Genomic DNA, 19,700 nt, shown 5'->3' with positions numbered 1-19,700 from the left:
TCTGTTAGTCTGTGTCTTTTTATAGGTGAATTAAGTCCATTGATATTAAGGGATATTAAAGACCAGTGATTGTTTGTTCCTGTTATTATTTTTATTTTTTGGTGGTAGTGTGTGTGTACTTCTCTTCTTTGGGGTATACTGCTGTGGTGTTATCTATTGCCTGTGTTTTCACGGGTGTATATGCCTTCCTTAGGTTGGAATTCCTTCTAGTGCTTTCTGTAGGGCTGGATTTGTGGATAAGTATTGTTTAAATCTGGTTTTGTCTTGGAAAGTCTTGTTCACTCCATCTATGATGATTGAACGTTTTGCTGGGTATATTAGTCTAGGCTGGCATCCATGGTCTCTTAGTGTCTGCATTATATCTGTCCAGTTCCTTCTGGCTTTCAAAGTCTCCATCGAGAAATCAGGTTTTATTCCGATGGGTTTGTCTTTATAAGTCACTTGGCCTTTTTCCTTTGCTGCCCTTAATATTCTTTCTTTATTCTGTACATTTAGTTGTTTCATTATTATTTGATGAGGTGACTTTTTTTGGGGGGGTCTAGTCTGTTTGGTGTTCTATAGGCTTCTTGTATCTTCATAGGCATTTCCTTCTTTAAGTTGGTAAAGTTTTCTTCTATGATCTTGTTAAATATATTTTCTGTGCCTTTGAGTTGGTATTCTTCTCCTTCCTCTATCCCTATTATTTGTAGGTTTGGTCTTTTCATGGTGTCCCAAATTTCTTGGACATTTTGGGTCATGACTTTGTTGGTTTTAGTGATTTTTTGACTGATGAATCTATTTCTTCTACCGTATATTCAACACCAGAGATCCTCTCTTCCATCTTTTGCATTCTGTTGGCTATACTTGCCTCTGAAGTTCCCGTTTGTTTACTCAGATTTTCTATTTCCAACATTCCTTCTGCTAGTGTCTTCTTCATTTTTTCTATTTCCCTCTTCAGGTCTTGGATTGTCTCCCTTGCTTTTTCCTGATTTTCTTTCAGGGACTTATTGTTTTCTTCTGCTTTAATTGTCCTTTCCTCTAGTTTTTTATAGCGTTCTTCCCATTTTTTGTTTGTATGTTCCTCTACTTTATTTTTGATTTCTTCTATATAAGGCTCTAGCCTCTTCATGATGTTACTTATAAGGTTGTTTTCTTCTTCTTCTTCCATTCCATGATGTTCAGGTCTAGCTGTTGGAGAAGGGCTAGGTTCTGGTGATGCTGTATTGCTCTTTATTTTATTGTATGTACTTCTGCCTTGACGTCTGCCCATCTCCTCTTGTGTTCGTTCTTGGTCTTATCAGTGTACTTGGTCCAGAGAGAGCTGACAGATTTAGGGAGCCTCTCTCTGGTCCAGATGGAAGCTCTGGGCCAGATGGGAGCTCTGGTCCAGATGAGAGTGCTGGCCGGATAGGAGCTGGGGGGCTGGACTCTGAGTCTTGGGAAGTCCCTGGGGTCTCCTTATTTTGTCCAGATGGGAGATCCTCTTTTCCAGATGGGAGTTCCTCTGGTCTCTGGTCCAGATGGGAGTTCCGGGGCGGACCATAATTCTCTTTCTTTGTTGAATCTTTATGTGGTTTGGGTATCAGGGTTACTGTAACCCCATAACATGAATTTGGTAATGTTCCTTATATTTCTATTTTGTGGAATAATTTGAGGAGTATTGGTGTTAACTCTTCTTTGAAAGTCTGGTAGAATTCTATACTAAAACCATCTGCCTCTGGGCTTTTTTGGTTGGGAGACTTTTAATGACTGCTTCTATTTCAGTAGGGGTTATAGGTTTACTTAAATTGTTTATCTGATCTTGATTTAACTTTAGTAAATGATACCTGGCAAGAAAATTGTCCATTATTTTAGATTTTCCAATTTTTTGGAGCATAGATTTAAAAAGTATGTTTTTATGATTCTCTGGATTTCCTCAGTATCTATTATGTCCCCCTTTTTGTTTCTGAATTTATTAATTTGGATATTCTCTCTTCATCTTTTAGGTAGTATTGATAAGGGTTTGTCTATCTTGTTGATTTTTTCAAAAAACCAACATTTTGTTTCATTGGTTCTTTTTATAGTCCAGTCACCATCAGAGAGGCTTTGGCAGTAGATGGGAGCAGGTGCAGAGACCCATAGCCAGAAATTATGCAGAGAGTCTAAACTGTAAGTCTCCATCGGGTGCCTAACATTGGAGATCAGAGAACTATGCAGAATAGGGTAAGGAAAGATTATAGGTGCCACAAGGGGTGGGGGATACCAGGAGAATGTCCCACTGAGTCAATTAAGCAGGGCTCACAGACTCACAGAAAATGAAGTGGCAAGCAAGGGGCCTGCATGGGTCTGCCAGGTCCTCCACCTATATGCTATGACTGTTAGCTTGGTGTTTTTGTGGGATCTCTAACTGTACAAGTGGGTGTGTCTCTGACTCCTTTGCCTGCTCTTGAGACTCTTTTCCTCCTACTGTGTTGCCTTGTCAAGCCTCGATGTGAGGGCTTTTGCCTTGGCCCATTATATCTTGTTTTGTCATGTCTGGCTGTCATCTCTTGGAGGTCTGCTCTTTCCAGAAGAAGAAAAAGAGGGGGAGTGGATCTAGAGCAGGGAATGGGGGAGCTGGAAGAAGTGGAGGGAAGTGAGACTGTGGCCAGGATGTATTGTATAAGAGAAGAATCTATTTTCAATAAAAAAAGATTATCCACCATTACCAAATAGGCTTCATCCCAGAGATGGTGGGATGGTTCAACATATATAAATAGAGAAACATAATCCATCACATAATTAGACTGAAAGACAAAACCACACAGTCATCTCATTAGATATAGAATAGGGCTTTGACAAAAATCTAACATCCCTTCATAATAAAATTCTGAAGAGACTAGGGATATAAGGATACTTCAACATAATAAAGATATAATATATAGCAAGCCCACATTCAACATTGAAGTAAATGAGAGAAACTCAAAGTGATTCCACTAAAATCAGGAATTAGACAAGGTTGCCCATTCTCTCCATACCTACTCAACACAGACTTGAAGTCTTAGCAATAAGATAACGGAAGACCAAGGGAATGAAATAGGAATGGAAAAAGCCTAAGCATCCATAATTGGAGGCGATATGACTTTATACATAAAAGACGCTAAAAACTCCACAGGAAACTTATGCAGCTGATAAGTTCAGCAAAGTATCAGGATACAAAACTAACACATAAAAATCAGTAGCCTTCCTATCTACAAATGACAAACAGGCTGAGAAAGAAACCAGGAAGACAAAACCTTTCACAATAAGCCTCAAAATACACACACACACACACACACACACACACACACACACACACACACACACAGAGAGAGAGAGAGAGAGAGAGAGAGAGAGAGAGAGAGAGAGACCTTGCGATAACTCTAACCAAGCAAATGAAAGACTTGTATACTAAAATCTTTAAGACACAGAAGAAAGAAACTGAAGACAGCAGAAGATGAAAGGATCTATGCAGCAATTACAGTTATGATGCACCTGTATTACCTGTATTTTGATTTCTCATGGAGTTCTCTGAGGTCACTATAATACTGCCTGGTCAACTCTCTAAGAGAGAGATTGCTCTTCAGGACCACAGCCCACCTCTATAGTTTTTCTACTTGGACTGGCAACCCTGATGGTAATTTTTCTCTTTAAAAAAGGACAGAAACTGTTTCACTGCTAAATCTATGGCCACATCAGCAGTCTAGAGAACCAAGTAAGCAGTGCTGGAATTTTTTTCTTACTTCTTATTTAAAGAATCTATTGTACCTTAGTTTATAAGTCAAAGCTTCCAGAGAAGGTGGTCATCCTTGTTTGACATGCAGTGTGGTGAGGATGAGCTCCCCAGCTGATCTTAGGGTTCTAGAAGGCATCACAAGGAAAGGCAGGAACTGTTCCTTCCTTTGCCTCCGAAACTAAACTTTTTCCACAAACTGCAATTTTATGCCTTTCCTTTTATAACAACAATAATGTCGACTACTATTTATTGCCATTTATTGGCTGTTGGTTGCTCCTTTGGGAAGACTGAAGGGTGGGGCGGGGAAGCATTTCCATCAGTACTTTTAAGATAAAGAATGGATCCTATCACTGAAAAAAACAACATATTGAGGTAGAATTTCCAATTTCAAAGATGGAAACATGGTAGGGAGTAGTAGACCGACATCTGAGGTGTCAGACTGTATTCCTGCAATGTATACAGCCTATCAGAGAAAAAAACAAGGGTGGTATTGCATAATTCAGGTCCCAGATCTGGCAAGGGCTTCATATCTGCTGGAAGTTCCTTCATTCAGAATGTGTGGAGGCCAATCACGTTGCTTAACCGGACGAGCCAAGAGAGGGATACAAAGGCAGATACTGTTGTCTGGACCTCACCAGAAGAGACCTGAATGGTAACAGGACAAGGACTCCATGAGTGGCCACACCGTCTTAACATTTATAATCCCCGGACACATGGACCATTCATTTTGCAGATGGCGGAATTCAAACTTTGGACCACACTGTTTTGGCCTTTAGGCATGATCATGACAGGACAAACAGGGTCTTCCCCTTCACAGAAGGGAAAAGAATGACTAAGAAACAAGGAAGATGTGACAGCGGACCATTGGGACAATTCAGTAGTGGAGGGCACATTACAAATGGTGACTAGGAAACACCCTGCAGAAGTATGGTTTGAGCATGATTTAAACCATGGTGTGAAGTCAGTTGAAGGCCTAGAAGCCACACAGATAGAGCACCATAGACAAAGGCCTCCATGGTGAGCTAGGGCTGGTGTCCAGCAAGGAGACTAATGGACTGACTTGGGGAATATACAGTGTGTGTTTGTATGTGCATGTATTTAATTTTTCTCCAGACTCATTTTGCTGCTTGGGATGCAGGAAGGAAGCAGAGAGAGAACTGGGCAAGGTGGGTTTACCCATGGCTGGAGGGATTATGAGAGGTGAAAGACAGAGGAAGGCAAGGCTCTGCTGGGTGAAACAGAAATGGAAGCAGATGCAGGAACAAGTAAGAATAGGACCTGTAAACACAAATATAATAAATTAAAAAAGAAATAAAAAATAGGACCTGAGTGATCACTGCTAAGACAGCGGCCATGTCTACAGAGAAGCTCCCAGGAGAGGTATGTGAGCTGGAAAAACAGAGTAGATCAGGAAACAGGACCTATGGAATCCAGCAAACAGATCCTGCATCCTACTGTCCAGGGGCCTAAGGACTACTACCCACAGAAACTCCAAAGGGAGTGGCTTCCTTAGGGAACTGTCAGGCTATGAGCAGAGCAAAGGAATAGAACACACGTTCTGATCATCTGAAGAGGGTGAAGATATAAGGCTTTGTCTGATTACTGACCATGCAATCTGACAGCAAGTGGAGAGTCTTGGGGACAGAGAGAAGGGGGGAGGTCAAAAAAGGGGTGATAACAAATGCAACAGTTTTGAACAAGTACACAAACATCCAGGAACATGAGCTCTAAAGGTTCACAAAAGAATTACAGCTAGATCCAGTGGCTACAGAATCAAAAATAATGTGGCTCAGGGACAAGATGCTTTGAAATATATTACAGAAAGTATAATAAAAATGAAGAAATATTGTGGCCGCCAAAAGCTGTCCCTAGTGGGGTTGGCAGTGGGATAAGCCAACACTGAAAAACACTGACAGACTGAGGTGACTTGAGTTACATGACATTCTGTTTGACAGGCATCCACTGGGTACAGGATGTACAAGCAGTAGTCACACAGAGGGGAAATGTGGGGAGAGGGTAAAGGAAGAGGTTCAGGCATTATGGTGGTTTGAAGAAGCCTTGTAGACTCATGTGTTTGAACGCTTGGTCACTATTAGGAGGAGTGGCCTTGCTGCAGTAGGTTTGGGGAGGAAGTGAGTCACTGAGGGTGGGCTCTGAGGTTTCAAATGCTCAAGCCAGGCCCAGTGTCACTCTCTCTTCCTGCTGTTTATGTGTCCAGATGTAGAACTCTTAAGTTCTCCCTCCAGCACTGTGCCGCCATGTTTCCTACCATGAAGACAATAGACTAAATCTCTGAACTGTAAGTTAGCCCCAATTAAAGGTTTTCCTTTATAAGAGTTGCTGTGATGTCATGATGCCTCTTCACTGCAACGAAAACCCGAGTAAGCATCACTGCCTGGAATCACCTCCTGACTCTGCCACAGACTGTAACCATGACATGTGTCCAAACTGCTCCGTTTCCTCATCTCTAACTGACAAAGTGATTACCACCCACTTCATTGGACTGTTGTGAGAATTGAATGAACAAACACTTGAATTTAGGATACTGCCTGGTGTTGGGAAGTGCTCAATAAATGTGACCTATTACCTTTCCATTGTGTCTTTTTTTAATGTTCTGTCTAATGTTGCAGACATTTTCCCATCAAGAATAACACATTCTCCTAACTTAGCCTAACCCTTCTGACTTGTGACACCCATGCACCTCTGGTGAGACACAGACATGGAGAAAGCTCTTGCAGGCAGGTTCTCAATTCAACATGAAACTGAGCCTGAATCTTAGCTCTATTACTTAATAGAATGTGGGAATTTAGGCAAATGTCCAAAGGTCCAAGAATTTTTACCCATGAAAACAATAGTTACAGTGATAAATGTTGCATGAAAACACAAGGGATGCTCTCTGTCCCTGGAGAAGGGAATTCTCTTGTTGCCCAAAGGCCTCTCTTGACTGTTCATTTTTGCAGGTGGAAACTGAATCCTGCTCTGGACAGAGCTAGGGTTGGACAGTCCAGGGTCAGAGTGGGTGAGAGGCTAGAGCTCACTAAGCATCAGCACTGAGCATCAGCACTGAGCATCAGCAGTGGCTGTGGAGACAGCAAGGATGGCATGAGTGAAGAGAACCACAGGGCAGAGTCACAGGCTGTTTGATGTGCATCGTAAGGACAGCCATACTTAATTCCTAATGTTTCTTTACCTGTGAAATGGAGTGAACAAGTTAGAACCAAACACAGGCCCACGGGAGATGCCGTGACATGCGGGAGTTCAAGACCTGAAGCTTGGAACTCTGAGTATCTTTGAGTCTTAAAGAAATGAAGCAAGGCTGCGAAGAATGCCAGGTTGGAAAGAAGTGTCCTTGACCTGCCTGCCTGTCCTCAGCACTGCCCTCTGGGTCTGATGACCTGGGTGGGTAGAGATGGGAAGGGATGACTGTAGATCTCCAGCCAGGATGTCCTGCCCCATGCGCTCCACCTCTCTTCCCATTCCAAGTGTCATCTGAAACACACTGCATCTCATCCACAGAGCGTAACTCAGGACAAGACAGAAGTATCAGCTGATTTCTTCATTGTAGCAACCACAAGCTCACAAGTTTCCCACAACCGTGACTTTCCCCTTTTATTTACTTCATAAAAGGAAAGTTTGCACCCATTAATCTCTGTAAGTATGTCCATATTTTCCGAGATCACCTCAAAAGAAGACTATTTAAATAAGATGAAATTACTATTTGTCAGAGAATTTAATCGTATTTATTTTTCGTAGTGTTTGCTGTAAAGTTTCACTGTGCCTTTAGTTCACAGCAGGTAGCTACAGAAACTTCAGTGTCTCTTTGAGCAGTAACAGGGTTTACTTTTTTTCTTTAACAACTAAATCTCATTTGATCTTGGCAGCTACTGTGTGAGGTGGTAAGAGGATCATGTGTTCTTGGACTTCACACATGGCAACACCAGGGCTCTAAGAGTTATGACTTATTGTAGGGCAGGGGAGCTAGCACACTCCTTCTTCTCATGTGGGCACACTATACCCCACTCTATCTCACCCCAGTATCCTTCCCACTGGAGGGATACTTATATGCATTCATGTGAGTGCTGGGTGGTATCATGCTGGTCATTCATTCTATACTCATCTAGATTTATTCCTATTAATTAAAAATAGAAAATACATTGAGCTGGGAAGTAGGACTATTGGGGTGCTTGCCTAGCATTTGTAAGGCCCTGGTTTAGTCCTTAGCATTGCTGAGAGAGAGAGAGAAAGAGAGAGAGAGAGAGAGAGAGAGAGAGAGAGAGAGAGAGAGAGAGAAGGAGAGAACGCATTGTTAAGCTTGGCATGGTGGTGCATGCCTTTAATCCCAGCATCCTAGAAGCAGAGGCAGCGGCAGGTAGAACTTGGTGAATTTGAGGCTACTTGGTCTATAGTTCCTCTGTTGAGAACACCCCAGGTTCCTAGTTCTCCCTTCTCTAGAAGTTCTGTGAGCCCACAGCTGTAAACACACAAAAGAGGTATGACAGAGATACTGAAGGGAAACACAAGCAAGCAAAGAGAAGGACAGCAGTTGCCATGAAGGGGAAGGGTTACACAAGGGTCCTTCCTCCTCCAGCGTTCTCTGAAGTAGCAGGTGTCAAGCTTAGGAAGGCCTCGAGGTCAGCCAAGGCACAGCAAGGCAAGGAAGCAACAAGCGACTCCAACAGGGAAGCTTGGGTGTATTTTGAAGAACAGTGGGAATCAGATATATTAAAAGAAAGAGAAAACGCAACTTGGCTGAGCTGTGAGGCTGGAGGCAGGGGAGGGAGCAGTAGACAGGCCAGTACTGGGTTGCTCCTAGCCATGGAGTACAGAGTAAGTCTTGAACTGTGTTTTATGGCTTCCTGCCTGTACATTTTCATGTGGGCTAGAGAAAAGTTTTTCAGGAAGTGAGGACTGAGGGGTAGGATTAGGTAACAAGAGACAGGCTGTCAAGGAGCCATCTTGTCACAACTGGCCACAGGATGACATTGGACAGTTTTGGCTAAGGCTCCCCCAGGGGAAAAGTCTGGTTGTGACAGCGTCTTCCATATGTTTCTGAGTATCCCTAGTGCCAGGCAAAAACAGCCACACGTCTGCACCTCGGTTTGACAGGCAGCTGATTCACAGATACTGCCAGGTTTTCTGACAGAGGGTCCGTGTTGATCTCTCTTGAATTTCAGGAACTGAAGAACACACACCCAGTGTGAATCATTATTGTCACAACGCAGCCCGCTCAAGCAGATGGTCAGACCGAAGCTTACCAAGGCCGTTGTGATAACAAGACAGTCATCCAATAAATGTTTATTGACCATGGCCATTGTGCACGATCCTGTGGCCATGCCAGATTTCCTATTACTCAGTGTGCTGCCTGTATAATGAGAAAGCTGGTCTTGTTGAATTCCTAATGAAGAGACACCTCAAATCATACCTCAGTGGTTGCCAAGGATGAAGGGAGCAAAAAGAATTTGTCCTGGTTTGAGCTGTATTCTATGTACTCATAATTCAGAAGATGGATTCATTTTACTGAATCCTTTTGCTCACTTGTATATCCATGGACCAAATATCTACGGAAGCTTTGACATACTAGACATCACACATGTGCTGCTAGGGTGGAGGTGGAAGGTTTAGCAGTAACACAAAGGCTTATCCAGTTTATGACACAGTAACTAGCACTCACTGAACTTACTGTAGAATGCACTCAGTTCTTATAGTGTGAAGAAAAGGGGTATCTACAATGTAACTAAAATTACAGCCCATTGGTTGCATTAAATCCAGAGAGTGGGGTAAAGGAAGCTACCCTAAGCCCAGGAGAGAAGGTGCTGAGTCATGGATCTGCCCCTCCTGGGTTGAGTCTTTTCTAACTCTGGGAGTTCCCAGTACCCTAGCAAGAGAGCAGAGCCTGCCTGGCCTGGCGCCTCTGAAGCAGAGGTCCTAGTGGGATAAGGCAGAGAAGGGCTGCAGCTGGCTTCTGGCTTTCAGGAAACGTTCACTCAGGAGTGACAGAGCTTTGGACATCTAAGCTCCTGCTGCTCAGCTTCTGCTGCAAACCAGCAGCACTCTGCTTTCTAAATGATTTTTCAGCTTTAAAAAAGAAAGTCCTTCTGAGTCTGGGTTACCTCACTCAGGATGATTTTTTCTAGATCCATCCATTTGCCTGCAAACCTCATGATGTCATTGTTTTTCTCTGCTGAGTAGTACTCCATTGTGTATATGTTCCATATTTTCTTTATCCATTCTTTAGTTGAAAGGCATCTAGGTGTTTCCAGGTTCTGGCTATTACAAACAATGCTGATATGAACATAGCTGAGCAAATGACCTTGTGGTATGATTGAGCATTCCTTGGGTATATGCCCAAGAGTGCTACAGCTGGGTCTTGGGGGAGATGGATTTCCCATTTTCTAAGGAAGCACCATATTGATTTCCAAAGTGGCTGTACAAGCTTGCATTCCCACCAGCAGTGGAGGAGAGTTCCCCTTACTCCACATCCTCTCCAGCATAAGCTGTCTTCTGTGTTTTTGATCTTAGCCATTCTGACAGGTGTAAGGTGGTAGGTATCTCAGAGTCATTTTGATTTGCATTTCCCAGATAATTAGGGATGTTGAGCAGTTCCTTAAATGTCTTTCAACCTCCCTGGAGGAGATGGGAATGGAGGGGAGGGGATGGGGGGGAAGGTGGGGGCAGGGGTGGGAGGGGGGAGGACAGGGAAACCCATGGCTGATGTGTAAAATTAAAACACAAATATAATAAAAAAAAAAAAGAAAAAAAGTCTACAGAATCTTCTGAAGAAACTGCATAATGGAAAGCAAAATAAACTTGACCACAACAAACAAACAAACAAACAAAATTAACCACAAAGTCTTAGTCATTTAACACAGAGTTTCTTTCCTAAAGTCCTCTTTACCCATTCCCCTGTTCTGCTTGTTGGTTGTGTTTCTTTGCTTTATTCCCATGGCTGGTTTCTGCTCATACTCTGTTCCATAACTCCACCCTCTTTGAAACCTCTGATGCACTCAGCTCCTAAGTGCCACTGCCCCTCCCAACCCCTGCCCTTTGAGTAGGGAAAACTGCAATGGAAAAGGACTCTGTAAGTCCTGTGATTTCATGCCTCTCCCCTCTAAACGCTATATGATACATCACTTTCATTCATAAAATACCTGTAAACACTTGTGGCTCTGAGTCCTTATGTGGTACCAATTCAGATAAAAAAATAACATGCAGGTGACTTTAAAATAACACCCACCTTTGATGCCAGAAGCTCTCCTAAAAATATCACCACATAAACACATTTGAAGTTTCTAATTACAGCAAGAATTTGGAGAAGGCTAACAATATGTGACTTTTTTTTTTTTTTTTTTTTTTTTTTTTACAAAAGAAACTTAGTAATGCTAAGCAAATAAGGCCTCCTGGGCTGATACATGTGCACACATGTCACCACTTACACAGGTTACATGGGGGTGAGATTTTGCTGTTATTCACACTCTACTGTGAAGGCTAGATTTACAGACAATTCCTCCAAACTGCTGAAATGGCAATAAAATTTAGTGAGATAAATGTAATGATGAATTTAAGGCTCTCTAAGGAATACACAATATGAAACATTAAAAACAAGAAATGGGAAGATAGCGGGAAAACTGAGCGGACGGCTGTTTGCCAGCCTATGCAGTGGCGTGAAAGACGTACACGGAAGGCAGCCGCTGGTCTAGACAGCCCTTTGCTGCAGCTGCAGCCTCCTCTGGAGGGAAGTAATCGACAGGCCATGAAAACAGACGCGCTGCCTTATTTTTTGATCCCACTTTCCAGTGCATTTCCACACAGCCTCAACAGCTGCACGCCGTCTGTTCAAGTCCTCGCCAGACCCCCTGTGTCGATGTGCGGTGGGGCCTTTGTTCATACTTCCATCTCATCCACTGGTCAGTCATTTGGGCTGAGCAAGAAACATCTCTGGAATACTGTACTCAGAGGTAGCCCTCCACCCCCAAACATTCTTCAGCTATGATTTCACTGTGATCACTGCTCACGCCCAGTATGAGTTTCTTGTCATGGCTGCATCTCACTGCATCCAGGGTATTTTCCTGGTGTCAGAATCTGGCACCTGCCTCTGTTCTTATGTCACCTCCCACCCACGCCAACATGTGGAAGCCTTAGGCTGACAAGGGAGCTTCCCTTCCTTCCTGATTTAATATCTACCCCAGGCAGCACACTGGTACAGCTGTTAGGATGTTGTTAGAATTCTTTTGTCCACAAGTGGGGTGAAACCCATACCACATTGTGCAATAAACTCATGATGTAGTCATTCCTTTGGATAATCATCAACTTTAACATCAACCAGTGCTCTGCCTCTGACCTCAAAGGCCTTCAGACTTGAACAAAACACAAGAAATATAATCCCAGGGACAGCTCGAGCCCTGCTAGCATTCTCTGCTAACTTAGTATGTGTATCCTTAGATAACACATTATAGGCATCAATAATGCATATTTAAACTGTGAAACCTTGGAGCACAGACCAGTGTTAGGACTTCTGACTAGAAACAGCTGTGGCTTCAGCTCTGATTACTTGGCTCTTGTTTCCCAGGTTTAGTTTAGACTTTCGACAGAATATCAAGTGTAAATCATGCTATCAAATTTGCAGACTTTGGGGGTCCCTGTCTTCCAAAATTCTGACTTTGGCTATGCTAAATATCCCATCATGCAGCAATTGAGGGACAGCCAGGATGCTTTTCTCACCCATTTTTGCAGATGAATCTTTCCGTGGGGAGGTTCATTTTAGTAAAGTGTATCTCCCTGTTGATCTCTGAACACAGAGTAACAATGTCCAATAACTCAAGAAATTCAAAAGCAAACTAATCTTATAAAAATGCGATAAAACTCTGTTTGATGCATTTCAGAAAATTCGCAAGGAATATAGCCATAGCTACCTAACTGGATGTGTTTTGCTCCTGTTAGCCAGGATATGTATAGAATGGAACATTATTCAGTTGTAAAAGAGGAATAAGATCCCGTCATTCCTGGCACAAAAAAACAAAAACAAAAACAGAATTTGAGGACTTTATGGTAAATGAAATGAGCAGACACAAATACCACATGTTCTCATTCACGTAAGGTTTGAAAGTTGATCATTTATTCTGCTATAATAAAACCTACTAATCATAGTAGAGTGAATTATGTGTATAGAGATGACATTTACTTAAGTGTGAGATTGAAATGATCAAGGAGAATATAAATCTCATGTTCTAATAGCTTACTGAATTTCTGTCAGCATTAAACCATGGCTCTTGGGAAGGAGGTGTGTCCTATGCACTGTCTGGAAAGCTGTTGCATAATGGTCAAGCAGAGCTTGCTATTGCTAAGGGATGGATTCTGGAAGCCATTTCCACATGAGCCAGAGCACTTTCTGGGTTCTTTCACCCAGTGAACAGCTGCACCGGCTCTTCTCTTATGTGCTAGTGCTGCTCTTTAAACAGATGTTAGATTGAAAAGTTATTTTATTTTATATTATTTATAAAAAGGTTTATATTTACTGGAAGTATAATTATACTCTGTAAACGAGAGGAGAGAATTAACAGGAAAAGAATGCCTTAAGATGAATGAAAAGTTGGTGCTTCGTGTCTGTGGTAAAGGCTGCACAGCGCCTTGGGGTCAAGCCTGCTACCTCCTTGAGCAATCGCAGGGGCTGTTTTGTAAACTTAAGCTTCTCCTGGCTTATCAGACACATGGGTGTGGAGTGCTCCCAAGAGACAGAAACACAGAGACAAAAACTGCATCCTAAGGCTCACACCAGGTAGAGTGCTGTAGAGTTAATGACTAAACAGTGACTCCTAGAGCACTTTGGGGACAGCCTCTAGGACCACAGCATCACCCAAATAAATGACCTCGGTGGGAAGGAAGGCAAGAGTCAAGGAAGCCTGTGCACCGACACAAAAATGGTCCAGTGCTTAAACTCACTAAGAACTAGTGGTACTGAGGTGGTCACAAAGGCTCTCTGCCTTCCTAGAACTTGGCAATGAAAATGTGGATGCTATTATCTGAGAAAAGGACTGTGGGTGAAGGGTCAGGGGAGCTGTGCAGCTCAGGATTCAAGTGAATCTGCTGAAATCGGAACGCATGCACTTGAAGTGTAAACATTCTAGGGTGGGGGTCTCTAGCAGGCTGTTTGCTGGAAGGTTTGCCAACAGCAGGAACTGGCATCGCAGTCACATGGCAGTGGCTGAAACCCGATAAAATAGGAGCATGCATGAGAGAGAGGGGAGTCAGATGGGGGCCTAGGAAGTACCCTGAGAAACGGGAACAGTGAAATCAGGGAAATGGCCAACAACAGACGTGGCAGAGAGGTCAGGGAGGTGGCTTGTAAGTGCTTGTTTTTGTTGACATGCCTGCAGGCAATAAGCTCAACAAGGGCAAAGGCTGTGGTGGCCATGTTCACCCTCCTCTGGTGACATGGTGTCAGCACTGGCTGGCACTTAAAGATACTTATGAATGACACACTATAGGAGTAACCAGCAGTGAAAATGTTACAGTCAAGATAAGTAAGTTACAGAGAGGAAGGAGAGGTCTGCTGCGGACCTGGAGACTCATGGCGGTGTGGGGAGTGAACAGTGAAGCCGCTGGAAGAAGGACACACAAGATAATCGACTTTAATAACCTGCTTTAGAGTGCCACAGTGAAGGGCCATCAGAGGAGGTGCGGCCAACACTCCTGCAGTCACCAGACATGCGGCAGCTCAGTGACTGGCGTGGAGTCAGCTTGTGTTAACCACTTCTAATTGCTAGAGTTTCATGAAAATGGAAACAGACTAACACACGGTGATAGAATCCACTGAAATAGGGCTTTTCACCGCTGACCCAATGCTGCACAAAGCTGCAGCCCCACCTGTCATTATTGCAAGCACAGTTTAGGAAGGTGCCAGGTAGGACTAGATACTGCAGCATCACTGCCCAAACACACTCCCCCTTCTGTGGCTCCGTGGTTTGGGCATTTACTCACAGGCACTGAAACTAGTAAGCAAAGAATAGACACGTGGCCCAAAAAATTCTTTTTGAATCAAATAAATCCTGGACTTTGTTTCTAAGCAAGCTCTTAGAAGCCTTGGAAAGCAATAAAACGGAAGGCAATTTTCACAGACTAATGGAGCAGCTAAAAGGGGAGTGAGCGGCGATGGGAACTGTGTAATGAACACGTTTACTTTCAGAATTTTGGCAAAAATAGCCTCTCCCCATGAAACAGTGGGCAATGACACGCAGCTGGGGTTTTGTTAGAGTCGTGGTGACCTCAGGTGCCAGTGGGGAATGAATGACATCTCAAATATGTGATACTGTAGGTTAAAAGGGAAAACAGACATGAAGTCAAATCAAAGCTAAACTTTCTAAGGAAGGAAGTAGCCTGTGGGGTTATATATCTGTCAGCTCAACCTCCAGACAAAATAAATGACAACAGCCCTTTGTGGTCATTAAGCTTACTTAATGCTAAATGTTAACTTGGCCCATGGAAAATCTGGATAGAATTATTTTTCTTTTGTTTCTTGTGTAAGAGGGGATTTAATTTTTCTAGGTAAACACAAAAGGTAGAAAAAAAAAGCAAATTCAATTAAAAAGCTTATGTTGACACTCTCAGCCTCAAGTCTTCTTCAGTGGGCCAACACAAAATGGTTCAATAAGCAGACTAGACCCTGTACTAAAGGACTAACATTCTGATTTTCAGACTATGACAAGTTTTGAGAAATGTCTTGGAAAATGATTTTTAATTAAAAATATATTGGGAGAGAAGGTAAGTTACTGCTGTTGTTGATCACATGGTATCTTCTCTCATATGGTTAATTAGTTGATTATGTAAGATTTTGAAATATTAACTGATTTATAAATTTTACTCTAATGGTTGCTCCTCAATTTGAAATTTAGGGCTATTTAGAAGGCTCAATAATTAAATCATTTATTTGATCTGACCTTTACATAATGCCAGGAAGTGCTCTAGATTTTTACTTCACTAATTTTTCATATTTAAACAAGACATAATTTTATTCTTTTTTATAAAACACACTAGTATGCTCACAGCATTAACATAAAACAAGCATGGTATAATATCATGTCAAAGGAATAAATGTGCATCTCACAGACTTCCCTTGGTTGTCAAGAAATGTGCTTTTTGGGATACAAAGTAGTCTATGAATATCTGAATAAAATTAAAGAATATATTTTTAAATGATTACTATAATTATGTTGTCTATACAGAAAAGACAGGTTTTTATCAATACCTATTAATCTATAATTTGTCTTATTTGTCTTGGAATACTTTGTGAAAAAATGTTTAATGTTCTTCAGATACCTGCCTGTTTTTCAGTGGCAATTAACAGTTGCTGCTAGCTTCAGATATTAATGGCAATGCATTTTCTGCTAGGGGAATTTAAAAATAACTTAGGAAAGTTATTTAAATGTAGCTTCTTAAATAATTTAATACAGAAGACATGTTTTTGAGGGCCGAGCAGGGACATGCTGTGTAACATCATAGAGTCTGATCTGGGGCCTGGCCAGCGATTCCATCCTGGCTGCCATTGGTGAAAAACAAGGGATTTTTCCTAGCTCACTTTCAGTTGTCTGGACCCAATACACAGGTGTGCTGAGTTAGATAAGAACATTATCTATTTGAAAGCCAGTCTTCCTTTGGGACTCTATTTCCCAAACACTAGGAAACAAAAACATAAACATATAATTCAAGGGGTTCTATGTAAACTCTGTTAAGTACAATTCAGGTGACTCTAGGCGACAGAGGGGTGGTGCACTGTGGTGGTGATCTGTCTAGGACTTCTGCTATAATCTCTTCTCACAGGACTTAAAGCAGACAGTCCACATTAAGACCACAAGCCCTTGGCAGGTGAAGTCCAGGTAGGGAAGGTGCCAATCCCTGACCTGAATACAATGAAATCAACAGATGAGTATGATCTCATGAAAGTGGAAAGGTGATTCGTTTGGTGTGATTGAGAAGCAGAACATTAGAGATTTAAATCGGAAGATGGACAGCCTAGAAATGCCAGGATACCTGGTAAGGGGCCTCCTGGTAGAACTGGATAAACATATAAAGGCTGCACGCAGACAGGGAGAGAGAATTGTTGAGTAATGTAAGAGATTGAAGATGTCAAGCAGGACCCCAAGCCACCTTATAAATAAATAACAACCAAGAAGATTATAACTGAACTATATTAATTATATTAAAATGAACTGTCTCAATGTATAAATCTTAGATAAAATAACAAAAGGCAATTCACTGTAAATGTAAATGCACAGTTATAGGAGAAAGAGAAAGATGAAAAAAGAAAGCTCATGGAAATGGGAATTAAAGAAAGCTGGAAAATAGATCACAACACTGTGAGTGTATCCACTGATCTTCATTCTTGGAAACAAGATGATGCATTTTAAGTTGCAGAAATTTTATCACAGTAAATAAATCACACACACACACACACACACACACACACACACACACACACACGTGCACTTTTAAAGGTTCCATATTACCAAGATGTTAACAATGATTTTTTTCTTAACACTGAGTTTAAGGCGAACTTACCTCCCTATTTTTGCTCACCACCCTACTTTTTGAGACAGATTTTTCACTGACCGTGGAGTTCACTAATTCTAAGATACTGTCCAGCAAGCCTGAGGAATCCTCCCCGCCTCAGCCTCCCTAGACCTGGTATTAGAGGAGCATGCCTACACCCAGCTTTTTACATGGTGCTGGGCATCTGAATGTAGGTCCTTGTGCTGAAGAGTTTTATGTCAACTTGACACACGCTAGAGTCATCTGAGAGGAGGGACCCTCAATTAAGAAAATACTTCCATAAGATCAGGTTGTAGGGAAGCCTGTACAATATTTTCCTAATTAGTTATTGATGGTGGAGGGCCCAGCCCATTGTGGGTGGTGCCATCACTGGCGTGGTGGTCCTAGGTTCTATAAGAAATGAGGCTGAGCAAGCCACGAGGAGCAAGCGAGTAAGCAGCTCCCGTCCATGGCCTCTGCATCAGGTCCTGCCTCTGGTTCCTGCCCTGCTTGAGTTCCTGTCCTGACTGCCTTCAGTGATGAACAGAGCTGTGGAAGGGTACCAGACAAGCCCTTTCCTCCCCGGGTTGCTTTGGCTGCAGTGTTTTCTGCAGCAGTAGAAACACTGACCAGACAGTCCTCACAGCACAGCACAGTACTTTACTGACTGTGTCTCCCTAGACTCCATCTTCTAGTTCTGACCATCTGCAGTTATTGTTTTTCCACATACAGTTTTGTGATTGGGCATATTTTATTTTTATAGTACAAAAGAAAGAAAAATAAATTTTTAATGGCTACATAAATAGTAACAACAGTAAGCAGACTTTAGATTAAGGAATATTAACAACAAAAGAAAGCAATAACATGATAAAGAAGTCAATCAATCAAGAAAATATAGCAGTAACAAAGGTCTACATGCTTCATAATTGAGCTGCATAATTGATGAAATTAACCTCAATAGAATTTAAAGGGGAAAAAAGAGATGAGCACATTGATATTTGGAGACTTCAAGATTCCTCTCACACTGAAACTCAATAAGAACATAGAACTATGACTACAAGATAGTCTAGTAACATAAGTTAATTTAATTGGAAATTCTAAATTTGCACATAAGCATGAGATTAATTTGTGTCAAGGGTAAAGGGATTATGCATCAATACAGACAATATTTTCAGCAAAAAAGCAGACCCAAAACATTTAAAGAAATGGAAATCATATAGTAATATTATCTCACCATGAAAGAAATAAGCTATGAAAAGTAACATGAAGGTATCTGAAAAATAACTTTTTTTTTTTTTTTTGAGCCGAGGATCGAACCCAAGGCTTTGCGCTTGCTAGGCATGCACACTACCACTGAGCTAAATCCCCAACGGTATCTGAAAAATAAAACTACACTTCTTAATAAGCTAAGGATCAAAGAACTATTCATAAAAAGTCAGGAAAGTTACTTAATTAAATAAACACACCTCAAATTAAAATTTGTACAATAGAGCTAGAAGATGTGTAAGGGAGACTTAGAGCATCAAATTCTTACACTATGCAAAAACATTCTTTAATAAACATTCAAGTTTCCATAGGACAACAACAAATAAGCAGATCATTAAACCACTCAGAGAAGAGACAGCATTAATGACACAAACATCCATTGATACAAAGTTTAAAAAAGAGGCCACAGAACAGTGCACTTGTTTTTTAGGAAATATCAACACACTTGATAACCTTCTGGTCAAACTGATAGACAGAAGGCGCATTCCATGAATGGAATAACAGACGTCACTGTAGCCTCTCTAGGTGTGGAAACAATAGCTGTAATAATTTAAACAGTAAGAAGCTGTGAAAGAATGATAATAACTGACAACTTAGATAAAATGATGCTTTCCAAAAAAACTAATACAAATTACCAAAACTGACTTAGAAAGAGATACATAGTTGAAAAGTCATATATCTGGTAAAATTCAAATTACTTAAAATTTGAATTCTATCTATCTATCTATCTATCTGTCTGTCTGTCTGTCTATCTATCTATCTATCATCTTCTGTCTATCATCTATTTGTCTCTGTCAATTATCATCTATCATCCATCTTTTTCCATCATCCGCTTCATCTATCATCTATCAATCTAGCTATCATCTATATATTGTTATCAATTGGGTGGCGGTGTTGTACACCTTTAATCCCAGCACTTGGGAGGCAGAGGCTGGTGGATCTCTGTGAGTTTGAGATCTGTGAGAGTGAGATCCAGGACAGGCTCCAAAACTGCACAGAGAAACCTTGTCTCAAAAACAAAAACAAAAACAAAAAAAAAAAAACCCTATCATTATCTATCATAAACATTTACCATTTTACTACTAAGAATTAACAATATACATATTTTTATTCATCTTAAGGCTTTTTTTCAATAAAAACATTTACTTTGTAACTGCCACTTTATTGCTTTATGAGCATTGCCAAAATTACCGTGATTAAAGGT

At 41.5% G+C, this 19,700-nt stretch overlaps 1 protein-coding gene across 2 annotated transcripts in view; it reads right to left on the bottom strand.

Moving 5' to 3' along the window:
* The window catches only part of Atrnl1 (attractin like 1), a 577,179-nt gene that overhangs the window by 113,961 nt on the left and 443,518 nt on the right, over positions 1-19,700 (bottom strand). The gene's annotated exons all lie outside the window — the stretch shown is intronic.

The sequence above is a fragment of the Onychomys torridus genome, chromosome 1, assembly GCF_903995425.1.
Source record: "Onychomys torridus chromosome 1, mOncTor1.1, whole genome shotgun sequence".
In the NCBI taxonomy this organism is placed as follows: Eukaryota; Metazoa; Chordata; class Mammalia; order Rodentia; family Cricetidae; genus Onychomys; species Onychomys torridus.
Note: the sequence above shows the minus strand (reverse complement) of the source record. Positions and strands in the feature narration are given on the sequence as shown.